The sequence below is a fragment of the Callithrix jacchus genome, chromosome 15, assembly GCF_049354715.1.
Source record: "Callithrix jacchus isolate 240 chromosome 15, calJac240_pri, whole genome shotgun sequence".
NCBI lineage: Eukaryota > Metazoa > Chordata > Mammalia > Primates > Cebidae > Callithrix > Callithrix jacchus.
Window position 1 is genome coordinate 98,480,138 of NC_133516.1, and position 13,027 is coordinate 98,493,164.

General features: G+C 40.7%; 1 protein-coding gene across 1 annotated transcript in view; it reads right to left on the minus strand.

The window, feature by feature from the left end:
• LOC128929785 (uncharacterized) overlaps nucleotides 1–13,027 on the minus strand; it is a 104,802-nt gene that overhangs the window by 26,995 nt on the left and 64,780 nt on the right. The gene's annotated exons all lie outside the window — the stretch shown is intronic.

A 13,027-nucleotide genomic window follows, 5' to 3' on the forward strand; every position in this document is an offset into this window, starting at 1 on the left:
GCTAGGGAGCTCCCCCTAAATGCTCTATAAATATCTCAAATTTAACATTTCAAAAACTCAACCCATAGCTTTAACCATCCAGTCTGTTCTTCTATCACAATCCACCATGTTCGCTATGTGAGAAGCCACACTGTAACGGGCTCAATAAGGTTGACGTGGTATTTCCTTTACTTGTCCAACATTTAGTTCTTTTGAGCTTGTTTTCTGTGATTCTGAGAATACATTTCTGTTTACCCTGTCACTGACTGATCCATACTTCTCCTTTCAGACAATAATCTTAGCTTCAAAAGCCCATCTCCCTTTTTTTTAAGGCTTTAAGAATTACCTTGGTCTCCTCCAACTCTTTCACAAAAGACCAACTGAAATTTCTAACAGTAGAGTTCTATTACCTAAATTATGAATAAAAATCATGTTATAGATATATATTTACTAATCTAAAAATGTTTATGACTTACCGTTATAAAAAGCAAGTTTTAAAACTGTACAGAACATGGTAACAACGTTTGTTCTACAAAAACAAGTATGATCACAATAGCAGGGTAAATATTGCAGATGGGACAATATTTACCTCTATTCTTCCTTGAAACCCCACTAAAAGGACAATTCCATAAAGGAAATCAGAGAGAAACTGCAGATGGCACGCTTAGAAATGAAGTCAGGGAAGATGCCTCTGAGGCGGCCATGGGAGAGCGGTTATCCAACGGCTGAGAAGAAGCTGCTGTGAGAAGGACTGGAGAGGAGCACCTCAGGACTAAGGAGTAAGTGCCAAGGCCTGGAGGTGGCAAAGGCCCAAAGGGATTTTCATTTCCAAGAAATCAAAACCCAGAGAGAGCCTTTGATGGGTTTTAAATTTGGAAGTGACATGATCTGATTTTTTGTTTTTTCTCTTGCTATGGAAAGGAAATCTATTGGAATTTGGCAAGACTGGCAGAAGAAGACCAGTGAGGGTTCCATTCCTGCCATCCAGGTGAAAAATGACGTCATTGGACTGGGAGGTGAGTGCTGAGATTAAGAAATAGAGACATATTGGCCGGGCGCGGTGGCTCAAGCCTGTAATCCCAGCACTGTGGGAGGCCGAGGCGGGTGGATCACGAGGTCAAGAGATCGAGGCCATCCTGGTCAACATGGTGAAACCCAGTCTCTACTAAAAATACAAAAAATTAGCTGGGCATGGTGGCATGTGCCTGTAATCCCAGCTACTCAGGAGGCTGAGGCAGGAGAATTGCCTGAACCCAGGGGGCGGAGGTTGCGGTGAGCCGAGATTGCGCCATTGCACTCCAGCCTAGGTGACAAGAGTGAAACTCCGTCTCAAAAAAAAAAAAAAAAAAGAAATAGAGACGTATTCTGATGGTATATTTTAATGATATACTGATACATTTCATGACAGACATATTTTGTGATATATCCTATTTGTTCCATAGGACTTGTATTTGGATGTTAAAACAAGAGAAATCAGGCACGTCCTCAGTGTCTGCACTGTGGCAAAGGCTGTGCTGTTTACTGGGGTGGTATCTGTATACTCAGGGGATCTATTGATTGATTGAGCATCAGTGGGATGCCCCTTGGTGGGGGTAGAAAACTAAGATGATATCATCCCTATGTCTAGATGTATAGACTATAAATTACTTGCAAAAAATAGTCCAGTTCAGAGAAGAATTATTTGAAAGGAAATTCTTAGTTATATAGATAACTAAGATACACAGTTTTAAAAGGAGGCATAATACTGGCTTCTTCAAAGTGTTTCAACACAATCGGCCCAATTATCTTATAAAGAGAACTTGTTCTTATAAGGTGATGGATTCATTTGCCAAAGGAGTCCAGGCTTCTGTGGCAAAGGGACCCACTTATTGACTCTGCTTCTTGAGACTCAGAGTTAAGTAGACTTAGAAGGGTGGACAGAATGGTCCTGCCCAAGGCTCAGTAGATAAAACTGTCAAGGAGGTCCCTGAAATAACCTTGAAGAATGGGCAAGTCAAGGCTGGCATCCCAGGCTGCACTGTGAAAGGTCTCAATAGTGTGAGACTAAGGCTAGCCATGCTGACACAGTGACACACAGGTTTTGCTATAGTGAATAATGACAGAATATCTGGGTGCAAACTAAGAGCTATAACTTCAAAGCCCGCATTCAGAGCCTCCTTGGCATGCTGACAGGCATTCAGACCAATAAGGGCATGACACAGAATAGACAACATCTGTTGGCCTGTAGGCACAGTCTTCAACAGTGACGCCAGGTAGCGGCCAGGAGCAATAGCAATCCTGAGTTGATCAGTCATTACTAATCTCTTTATGCCCAGCACTAGGAGCAGGAATGGCCCTGCCCATCAACCCATCCTTTGCACCAAGTAAATATATCCCTGGTATTCTTGGGAAATTGGCCAGAAGAGAGGAGAGATGAATTGGCCAGGTAGGTAGAGAAAGGTCAAGAGTACTAGTTAGGACTTCCTGCTAATAGGGCACTTAGTGGCTTCAGTATGTTTCACAAATAAATAGATAAAACATATATGCTCAGATTTATATGCAAATTTGAAAGGCAAATCATTCAAATGTCTACTCCTTCAAAGTTATACACATATGAATGACATATAAGTGCATATATGTTTAATTTCCCAACACATTAAAAGTTGTTGCCTCTGAATGATAAAATATCTAGTGCATCCCATTAACAGAATCAGGCTTCAGAAGATGGATAATAAGAAACTTCTGTGAGTTAAAAGAACATGTTGTAGCCAAATGTAAAGAAACTAAGAACTTTGAAAAAAGGTTTGATGAAATCCTAATGAGAATAGACAATTTAGAGAGGAATATAAGTGAATTAATGGAACTGAAGAATACAATATGGGAACTCCGAGAAGTATGCACAGGTTTAAACACTTGAATTGATCAAGCAGAAGAAAGGATATCAGAGGTCGAAGACCAACTTAATGAAATAAAACAAGAAGACAAGATTAGAGAAAAAAGGATAAAAAGGAATGAGCAAAGTCTCCCAGAAATGTGGGACTAAGTGAAAAGACCTAATCTATGTTTGATAGGTGTACCTGAATGTGACAGAGAGAATGAATCCAAGCTGGAAAATACCCTTCAGGATATTATTCAGGAAAATTTTCCTAACCTAGCAAAGCAGGACAATATTCAACCCCAGGTAATACAGAGAACATCACAAAGATATTCCTCAAGAAGAGCAACCCCAAGGCACATAATCGTTAGATTCACCAGGGTTGAAACGAAGGATAAAATACTAAGGGCAGCCAGAGAGAAAGGTCAGATTACCCACAAAGGGAAGCCTATCAGACTTAAGCAGATCTCTCAGCAGAAACTGTACAAGCCAGAAGAGAGTAGGGGCCAATATCCGACATCCTCAAAGAACAGAACTTTCAGCCCAGAATTTCATATCCAGCCAAACCAAGCTTCACAACTGAAGGAAAAATAGAATCTTTTATGAAGAAGCAAGTACTCAGAGATTTTATTACCACCAGGCCTGCTATACAAGAGCTTCTGAAAGAGGCATTACACACAGAAAGAAACAACCAGTATGAGCCTTTCTAAAAATATACCAAAAAGTACAGAGCATCCACATAAAGAAGAATTTACATCAACGAATGGATAAAATAGGCAGTTAACATCAAATGGCAGTAACCCTAAATTTAAATTGACTAAATCCCCCAATCAAAAGATACAGCCAAAACCCAATGGTATGCTACGTCCAGACCCATTTCACATGCAAGGATACACAAAGACTCAAAACAAAGGGATGGAGAAAGGTTCACCAACCAAATGGAGAGCAAAAATAAATAAATAAATAAATAAATAAATAAATAAATAAATAAATAAAAAGCAGGAGTTGCAATTCTCGCATCTGATAAAATAGATTTTAAAGCAAGAAAGATATAGTGGTAAAAGGATCAATGCAACAATAAGAGCTAATGATCCTAACACCCAGATACACAAAGACTTAGACTCCATGAGACAGAAAATTAATAAGGATATCCAGGACTCGAACTCAGATCCGGAACAAGTAAACTTAATAAATATTTATAGAGCTCTCCACTTTAAATACACAAAATATACATTCTTGTCAATACCACATCACACCTACTCATAGGTTTAAATGAAACATTGATTGGCCATTATTAATACCCATTTTTTAGAATAAAGCAACATTTCTGTTCTCTCTCCCTCTTTTTCTTCCTCTCCTTCCCTCCTTTATTTTCTTTCCTTCTCTCCAAAAAAAAAAAAAAAAGAGAATTATAGGGTTCTTGTTTTTGTTTTTTTTTGTAATAATAACCTATTTTTATCTCTTGATATTTGCAGGATCTCTTTCATTGCTGATATTGAAAAAAAAGAAAAAATATATCTAGGTGACATATAATTTTTTTATCTTCAAATTTTTCCAAATGTAAAAATTATATGTCAGGAAAAAAAAATAATGTTAATTTTTTTTTTCTAAGGAGTAGAGGGCTACAGAGTTTAATATAGTTAATTGAAAAACTCTGGACTTTTTTTTATTTTGTTTTTTTCGCTGAATGTCTAAGGCCAGTGTGCTACCCACAGAACCCATCCAGTATGAACTTTGAGGAATTTCCAGGTCCTGGGCTCCTCTCCACTCCCAGCCCAAAGACTCCCCAGAACCAGCTTAATGGAGGCAGATACTAATAAATATCTCAGATAAAGTTGGACCTCAGACCTTATAGAGCGGTAGTTACCATCACTTCTTGTGAGAAGTGGGAAGAGCAAGGAGAGCATAGACTGGAAACGGCTGTCATCCCAGGTTACTCAAGAATGTTGGTGTTGTTCAGCATGCTATTAAAATTACAGTATGCTTACTGACTTATTCAGCAACAATGCTGGCCTCTCAGATCATTCTGAATGACAATAGCCTCCTGCTATGGTTTGAAGGTATTCCCACAAAATTCAGATGTCACCAATGTGATTGGGAGGCAGAGCTTTAAAAAGTGATAGGTAATGAGGGCTCCTCTCTTGTGAATGGGACTAAGGCCCTTATAAAAGAGGTTTTCAGGAGCAGGCACAGTGGCTCAGGCCTGTAATCCAGCACTTAGGGAGACTGAGGTGGGCGGATCACTTGAGGTCAGTTCCAGGCCAGCCTGGCCAACATGGTGAAACTCCATCTCTACTAAAAATATAAAAAGTAGCTGGGTGTGGTGGCGCTTGCCTGGAATCCCAGCTACTGGGGAGGCTTAGGCACAAGAATTGCATGAACCTGGGAGGTGAAGTTTGCAGTAAGCTAAGATCATGCCACTGCACTCCAGCCTGGGCCGCAGAGTGAAACTCTGTCTCAAAAAAACTAAAAATAAATAAATAAAATACAAGTGGTTTTCACACAGCATCCAGCTTGCTTGCCCTTCTGCCTCCCACCATGTGGATGAAGGTTCTTCCCCTCTGGAAGATGCAGCAGTATGGCGCCATGTTGGAAGCAGAGAGCAGCCCTCACCAGACAACCAAACCTGCCAGCTCCTTGATCTTAGACTTAGCCTCCAGAATTGTGAGAAATAAATTTCCGGTTGTTATAAGTTACCCAGCCTGTGGCATTTTTTTATAGCGGCACTTACACAGACCACAGACCAGCCTCCCTCCACCTGGGCACAGGCACCTCCATGCCAATGTTTCTGAAGAAGCCATTATAAAATCTTCATATTGATGCTCATGTTCTACCAAATGGAAGTCTATGGCTTCTAGAATCTTAGGTGTATCTTAGTGACAAGCTTTTAATTCACTTTAAAAATGTGAACAACCATTTGTATTATTAGCAAAATCTCTTTCTTAAAAGTTTCCAAATGTCTACCCCTTTTCATATAAAAAATAGGCCTTCTTTTCAGGAGAGAGGGAAATCTTTCTTTGTTATAATACATGAGTATTGGCATGAGTCATGGAAAGGGCTTGAATAATTTGCAGACACGATGCTATTGAGTCATCGTGAATGATACAAGGCCACTTGAATACTGATGAAGTTAAATCCTTTATAATAAGAAGAAATAAAAATACTACTACTTTTTTATTTTATAAAGCTCAGTTTCACTTTTATCCTAGAAGAAACACTGAGGCTAGATAGCAACAATTGTCATTCATGGATGAGGAAGCTTATTCCCTAAGAAGCCAAATGGGATCTTCAGCAGACAGAAAGAATTGGAAGTGGGGCCCGGCGCGGTGGCTCAAGCCTGTAATCCCAGCACTTTGGGAGGCCGAGGCGGGTGGATCACGAGGTCAAGATATCGAGACCATCCTGGTCAACATGGTGAAACCCCGTCTCTACTAAAGATACAAAAAATTGGCTGGGCACGGTGGCGCGTGCCTGTAATCCCAGCTACTCAGGAGGCTGAGGCAGGAGAATTGCCTGAACCCAGGAGGCGGAGGTTGCGGTGAGCCGAGATCGCGCCATTGCACTCCAGCCTGGGTAACAAGAGCGAAACTCTGTCTCAAAAAAAAAAAAGAATTGGAAGTGTAACACGGAGTTGAACACAAGTATTGCCTCTCCTTATCCAACAGGTTCCTTTTTCTACCACAAAAGGTAAAATATTATATTAAAAACCAAACTGTCCCAATTGTGATAAACATCCTCAAGGATCTTGTGATTCTAAAGGTTTTAAGCTATATGACTGACAGGGTTTGATGGGTACATTGGAATGCCTGTGATTTATTATATAATTTAAGTGCCCATCTGTGCATCCGCGCAAAGACATAGCTGATGAAAATATCAGCTGTCCAGCTGTTTTCTCTGCGCCATAAAGGTCATGAGGATTGCTTCTCTGGCTGCCATCACCACTCTAACAACCCCACCTTCTGTCACAGGGACGTTTCACATTTCCCTACTCTCCTGAAAAAGCAAGGACAACAACACTGGTCCTTAATTCTGAAGAAGATCCCAGCTATTTTCCAGGCTAGCTGAAAATTCATGATCCTTGACGTTAGTTAAAGAAGTCATCCTCTCACCCTCTGTGTCACTGTGACTCCCCTTCCAGCTAGCTAGCCTGGGACATGGAGGGGCTGTTGTCTGGCCTAGTCTCCTGCACTGAATTTCTGCTTCCTTACACTTACGCTTCCAACCTTTACAAGAATAAATAAATTATGCAACACCAAAAACAGGAGGCACAATGTTACCTTCCCACCTTCCAGGAGTTGCTTAGCTGCTTATCTGTTCTCCATGGCTCTGGAGTCATTGACAAGTGTCATGACTGTAAGACAGCAGCAAACTTAGCAATAATTTCCAATGGGTCCTGTTTTGTTTTAATATGATTCACTTGAACCCTACGGTCCTTAGCAACCCTACTTACTATCCTTTCCATTGAGATAGCTACTCACCAAGTATCGGGGTTATGGTAGATACTCAATATATAAGTATGAACAAAAGAGAACGCTGAACAAGAGAGTGAGTGGTTGACTGGTAAGTAGGATCAGAAGAAAGGATTGCAAATGCATAAGCTATTTACTTAATATGCCATAGACACAATGGGGATTCAAACTCCATACTACATTTATTGCCTACAACAGTAATTTAGACACACATCAGAAAATCAAGGAGCTGTGATGAGGTTGACATCAAACATTAATTTCATAGCTATTGATCCCTTTATATGTCTTTCAAAGCCATAAGTAGCAATTATAACCCAAGGGCAAACAGCAAAATAGTACCCTCAAATCAGTAGCATGGGGAAGAAAGGAGAGAGAGGGTAGGCATCCTGCAGGGATTCAGAGGTTTCCTGATCCTGACTTCTGGTCCCCAATTCCATCATCTCAGCTGGCTGCCAACGGGACTGGCCCAGGGACCCAGACAGATTTGCTACCCTGATTTGTCTGGGGGAGGCCAAGTACTGAGTGGCTTAAAACCATGTGCAACTTTTAAAAATAATTATTCCAGAAATATTGGCCGGGTGCAGTGGCTCACACATGTAATTCCAGCACTTTGGGAGGCCCAAGTGAGCAGATCACCTGAGGTCAGGAGTTCACAACCAGCCTGGGCAACATGGTGAAACCCCATCTCTACTAAAAACACAAAAAATTACCCAAGCATGGTAACTCTTGCCTGTAATCCCAGCTACTCAGGAGGCTGAGGCCATATAATTGCTTAATCCCAGGAGACAGAGGTTGAAGTGAGCCGAGATCGCTCCATTGTGCTCCGGCCTGGACAACAGACAATACATATGTGTAGATATAGGAAAAATTCGCCTAAAACAATACATATGTGTAGATATAGGAACCCTTTCAATATCAGTGTGTCAGAGGGCCTCACATTCTAGTTTTGAAATCTGAGTTTTTACCTAAAAACTGTGAATGCCCTGAGAACAACCCCTAAATGCTATCCATATTGTAAGTAATTAAAAAAAAAAGGACAGGTCCTATATACTATGCAAACAATCAGTACTTTATTAACATTGAAACTCATCACTAGTAATCATATGGATTTTCAGGAACAAAGGTTCCTCTCCGCAATTCATTCAGAAAAAATATATACACCGACAAGGAGATTTTAAGTAAAGTCAAGCAACAGAAGACAGCTCGATTTTCTTTGCAGGATTCTAGTCTCAGTTTCTCTGACCCTCTTATTTTGTAGGAAATGATACAGTTCTGGAGGCTTCTCTTCAAAGTTCTCACCCATCACAATAATAAAAAAAAATTTGAATACGTTAAATTTTACAAATAATTTTCACATTCATTTGCTCATTCCACGTTCTCTGATTACACAGCTAACATTCACTTTTTCAGATGATGGGACGAGGGCTCAGAAAAGTCATGATATACTCAAGGACACCCTCCAAATCCCACCCTTTTTCAACTATATCCTAAAGCCTTTTATGTTCCTCCATCTTAGCTTCAGCCATATCTACCATACCTATTGCTTGAACTCTTTTTTTTTTTTTTTTTTTGAAACAAAGTCTTGCTTTCTTGCCCAGGCTGGAGTGGTGCAATGGAGAGAGGTGCTCACTGAAACTCCGCCTCCCGGGTTCAAGCAATGCTCTGCCTCAGCCTCCCAAGCAGCTGAGATACAGGTGCCTGCCACCACACCCGGCTAATTTTTGTATTTTTAGTAGAGACAGTGTTTCTCCATCTTGGCCAGGCTGGTCTCAAACTCCTGACCTCATGATCTACTCACCTCGGCCTCCCAAAGTGCTGGGATCACACAGCTAACATTAATATATGTATATCAAAATACCATTCAAGCAGGGGCCAGGCGCGTGAGCCACCTCACCCAGCCCTGCTTGAATTCTTATATGGGTAATTATGAGTCAAAAACTGTTATAAATAGTATCAATAAAATTAATTAAAATTAAGTTCATAGTTACTTATCCTTTCTTGTCTCCTGAGTCATATGTGTGAAATTCTCATGCAAATCGAAATTACTGGCATGATAATAAAACACATGTGTAGCCCTAACTAGGTATTTCTTTGTTGTCCATGTGCTAAAATGTATAATTCTCACCTGACATCTGAGATATGAACACAGCCTGAATTGTGCTCCTCCTCCGTTCCTAATTAACATGTCGACGTTCTAACCCCCAGTACTTCAGTATGTGCTTGAAGCTTTCACTAACGTGGTGGGATTTATGCTGAGCATTAAGGTTGTGTAAGGTTTTGATATAAGTAGATATGTAGTACGAAGAAAAAGAGACGATGAAAGTGAAAATTCATAGAGGACACATTCTGAGATAATTAGGTTAAAAATGAGATTTTTAGGGTGGGCTGCAATCCAATATGACTGGTGTCCTTATCAGAAGAGGAAACTTGGATACAGAAATGCACAGAGCGAAGACCACGTGAAAACACAAGGAAATGATGGCCATCTCCAAATCAGAGAGAGACCTCCGAAGAAAGCAACACTTCTGACACCTTGATCTCAGACTCTTGGCCTTCAGAATTGTGAGAAAATAAATTTCTGTTATTTAAGACCCTCCCAGTCTGGCACTTTGTTACGGCAACCCTACCAAACTAATACAATGGTTAATACATAGTTGCTTGTACAGGTTAGTAACATAACTGATTTTTAGCATAATATATGGATATTAAAATGCCATTGCTCTCAACTTTTAAAAATGAGTATATATGTTAATCGTGGGTATATATTTATTGTGTTTTAAACAAAAGCATTAGCAATCATAATCATTCACATGCAAGTTAAAGTGACATACACAATGTTAGTATATACATTAACTAGTGTGTACACTGGATCGGCATTCAGGTTTCAGATCAATTCTAAATAAGATGGGAGTGAAGTTCTCACTAACATGGTGGGATTTACGCTGAGCGTTAAGCGTGGGTAAGGTTTTGATGTAAGTAGCCGAGTAGTGGGAAAAGAAAGAGACAATGAAAGTGAAAATTCATAGAGGACAACAAACAGGGCGGTTTGGCTCAAGCCGAGAAAGTGATAAAACCAAGTCAATTTGGTTTCTGGGAGGAAAGAACTGAAGAGTGATGGGTAATCTCACTGTGAGAGGAGGCTGTGAGGATGAGCTGGACATATCCACTGGCTTCCACTCAGAAGTCATCCGTTACCCCACCTATAAGAACAACTCCATTCTGTGCCTGCCTTAGGCATTTATTGAATCCTTTTTCAGAAACACCCAGGGAAACAAATGCTTCTTCCCGTGGCAAGGTGGCTCGCAGAATCACATGATGACATTTAATTCATTGCGCCCATCCCAGACACAGTGAAACAGAATCTCTAGGGTCATGTGCTCAACTTTGGCTGTACATTATAAATCACCTGGGGAGCTTTAAAAAATTCTGTTGTCCAGGTTACAGTCAAAAACCAATCATATCAGACTTACTGGTGATGGGAGATAGGCGTCAGTACTTTTCTAAAGCATCTCCCTACCCCGTCCCCTCTTCCCACCCACCCCAGGTGATTCCGATACGTAGGCAAGTTTTAGATTCACTGCTGTGCAGGAGGGCCTGGCTATCTGTAAGCCTCCTGAATGATTCTTCCTAGCCAACCCAGAAAAACATTTGATCCTCAGCACTGACGCATCTATTGTCTATTCCTTGGTTAGCTTTCTCCAATCCCCTAACAAAAAACAGACATGTTTCCTCTTGTTCTACTCCCTTTCCTATCAAGAAAACTTCATCCTTATTTAGCTAAACTTACTTCCCTATTTGGCAAGATAAAAAATAGAGTGTTACACACAGAACATACAACATAGCATCAGGGTCGTGATTTCAACTTGACATCAAGGCCCTTTACAAGCTATACTATGTACAGACGAGTTTAAGAAGTAGAGTGTTGAAAAATAAGACAGTAATGGACCAGATTGTGGAAAGACCAGTTTTTCAGCTACAGAGTCAATAGCCTTGAAAAAATAATACAGCAGGAGATTGGCAAGATCAACATCAATTTTAAGGAAACTATAAAGAAAGCAATAAAACAAAAAAAATGTGAAAGTGTAAAGGAGGAACAATTGAACTTGAGTGATAGTTAAGTATGTGATGAAGCTGGGAATTAAAGATGTGATTCTGAAGTTGGAAGCCTGGGTGATAGAAAGAAATGACAGAAATGGGGAAATGAAAAGAAGTGGCTGGATTTTCTAGGGGGAAGGTGGATACTATTACATTTGGGATTAAGTTTTAAAACAAAAAGAAAAAATAGGGGGACATTGGGGAAGGGAAGAGGACTAAGTTAGGTTTTACTTGTCTGAGATAACATGGTATTTACAGAGCAAGGCCGGCCAGAGACAGAGATTTCGAATCTTCTGCCAAGGAGTCTCAGTCGCCATTAAAAGGAATATTGGGAAAGGTGAGTAGAGAACCAAAGACAGAAATCTGACGCATCCAGTAGAAAAGTAAGTGGAACCACTGAAGTCAAAAAAGAAGCATCTGTTAGATCAGCAGGAGGAAAACCTGGATGAAGTCACAGAAGAGAAAGGGGAAAGAGGAAGTGATCCACAGTGTGCAAGGGCTAAGCAGAAGGACGCCTAAGGTAACAGATACAGTAACTGCTCATTTCACAGCAGTGCCTAAGAGCCACCGCCGGCTTTCCCCTGCCTGCAGGTTAATATGAGCCTGACGTGAAAAGGCCTGTATCAGTTGGCTCTAGTATACCTTTGTGATTCTTTATCCCCAGCTGACACTGAACTACATACTAAATACGTATTGCTAATATGCTCTCCTAGGCCTCTTTATACATGCTACTTAATCTGACACTGAACTACATACTAAATACGTATTGCTAATATGCTCTCCTAGGCCTCTTTATACATGCTACTTAATCTGAAACTGAACTACATACTAAATATGTATTGCTAATATGCTCCCCCAGGCCTCTTTATACATGCTACTTAATCTGACACTGAACTACATACTAAATACGTATTGGTAATATGTTCCCCCAGGCCTCTTTATACATGCTACTTAATCTGAAACTGAACTACATACTAAATATGTATTGCTAATATGCTCCCCTAGGCTTCTCCATACATGCTACTTTCTTTACCTGATGACATTTGACTCGTTCCACAGGATTCAGCTCTATGAATCCTGGTATGCTCCTAGTCCCCAGGCAGTTACTGTACCGTCAGTGCTTTGTCAGTGCGACCACTTCAGTGTGTACATACCTCAATGACAGCCCTTACGACATGGCGTCATGTTTTTCCTCATCTGTTTCAGTTACCTATTGCTATGTAATAAACCATTCCAAAACATAATGACTGAAGTGATAACTAAGTTATTATTATCTCAAAATTCCATGGGGTGACTGGGACCTGCTGTGTGGTTCTGCTCTATGGGACATCAGCTGGAGCTACAGGCAACTTTAGGGCTCAGCAAAGATGGAGCATGTAAGACAGTTCACTGATCAGTGTGGGACCTCAGCTGAGCTACCTGCAGCGCTGGGCTCAAGCTAGGACGCTGCTGTCGGGAGAGCTGGGCTTCTTTCTTTTCATGTGCTCTCTCCACATGACTTTTTCACGTGGTCCCTCCAGGAAAGCGGCCCAACTTCTTACACAGCTGTTCAGGGCTCCCAAACGAGAGCATTCCAAAAGGAAGGAATCAGAAGCTGTCAGTCCTCTTAAAGGGGGCCATGAACTAAGGC